General features: G+C 38.5%; 1 pseudogene across 1 annotated transcript; it reads left to right on the top strand.

Moving 5' to 3' along the window:
* Nucleotides 1–710: 710 nt before the first annotated feature.
* Nucleotides 711–1,558, top strand: LOC148852351 (F-box protein FBW2-like; annotated as a pseudogene). The gene is made up of 2 exons (XR_016099509.1): nucleotides 711–1,004; nucleotides 1,197–1,558. The product of XR_016099509.1 is annotated as an F-box protein FBW2-like (transcript).
* Nucleotides 1,559–1,788: the final 230 nt, after the last annotated feature.

Consider the following 1,788-nt stretch of genomic DNA (forward strand, 5'->3'; position numbering starts at 1 on the left):
CGCAGCCATAGCTGTCTCTCTCTCTCCCCAATCTCTCTTCTTCCCCTTCCTCTTTCTCTCCTCCCCTTTTTTCTTCCCGATTTCCTATGTTTTCCGTTGCTTGCAGCTCAAAGTCATACACACCCATCGGGCGATCTGGGCCTCTGGCTTGCTATTGCGAGACAATGTAAAAGTTCTATTTCATTAAAAGCAAATTCCTTTTTCTTGTACGACATATTAATTGTGACCTGGAACTGAAAGAAGGGGAAGAATGAGGGTTTTCGTGTTTCTTTCCCCCTTCCCTTTTCTATGATTTCTTTTATATGTTTTTTCTTCCGGCAGCCTGGTTTCTATTACCCATCATCTTCTGTAATTTTTTAATCTTCTTCACTTCTATTTCATGCACCATGTATGCTTGAATCTCTGTCTTTCTCTTTTTTCGTCTATCCTCTGTATTTGGAATACGTGGACGATTCCTGTTCTTTAGAGAGGAAAATCTCTTTATCTATGTATTGGATGTATATTGTTGTTGCTGATGATGATAGATCTTTCACTTGTTCCTTGGGTCTTGCATTTGGGTCATGATTTCTTGACATTTTCCCACTGGTTTTCTATTAGTTGTGCAAGAGGGCTTTCTTTGTAGTGTCCTGCATGTGAATTCCTTATTTCTATTTGTCTTCCTATGATTAATGAAGAAAAGCTGAGAGACCTTTGTTTTGAAGGAAATTTAGATGGAGGAGGGCTGCTGGGGGGAACTAATACCCGATGCTCTCGGGCTAATCTTCAAAAATATCTCTTCAGGAAATTCTTACTGTGATTCCGAGGGTCTGCAAATCTTGGAATAGAGCAATAATGGGTCCCTAGTGCTGGCAAGAGATTGACATTAAGGAGTGGAGCCTCCAGTGCCAGCTTGAGCAGGTAGATCGAATGCTTAAAATGCTCATTACAAGAAGTTGTGGTTCCCTACGCAAACTTTGTGTGTCTGGCCTTCCCAATGAGCCTCTTCTCTCCTTCATTGCAGACCAGTAAGAAGACCACCTTTGTCCATTCACCATTTACATCCTAATTCCTACTTTATGCAAAACTTTTAAATAGCTCCCTTGCAACTCATAGTCACAGACAGATTTCAGATAATATTTATAGTGCTTTTTCATTCAGGTTCTTTGTTCTACTAGCCAATTTCTTGATTTGGGGTTTATTCTTATTTGTTTTGCAAGTTCTACATCCCTTCAGACTTTGCAGTTGTCGATGAGTGAAATAAGTGATTCAATGGTGGAACAGGTAGCAGGGAGGTTGTCTACCATCTCTTTCTTGGACCTAAGCTACTGTAAGAATATTGATGCCTGTGCATTAGAGGCGATAGGGAAGCACTGTAAACTGCTGGTTGGGGAAGAAGAGAGACTTTGCAGTCCGTTGCTGCTGCAATAGCTACCACCACTAATATTTGTGTATCTGAGGTCGGAGAAATTGGCTAGTAGAACAAAGGGGTAGTATTACAAGGGTAGTATAGATATTAAAAAATATTGCAATGGCGGATTTCAAGAAAGAATAACAGAAAGGGGTCTTTGTCTCATAGTCATACTACAGAGGGGTATTTGTCACAAAACAAAGTACAAGGGTCTTTGTCACAGACCCCATAGGACAGGAGGGGTCTCTGTAGTTTACCCTAAGTTCTTAATTTTTAATAGTTGCTAGATATAAAATTTATTAAAATTTAATATCTTTTATAAACATTAATAAATTTTTATTAGTTTTAGTTATTAGGTTTCAAATTATAATTTTCTAACAATTAGATAACTAATTAAATTT

The sequence above is a fragment of the Nelumbo lutea genome, chromosome 5 (genome assembly GCF_056320005.1).
Source record: "Nelumbo lutea isolate HS-2025 chromosome 5, American lotus-T2T, whole genome shotgun sequence".
NCBI lineage: Eukaryota > Viridiplantae > Streptophyta > Magnoliopsida > Proteales > Nelumbonaceae > Nelumbo > Nelumbo lutea.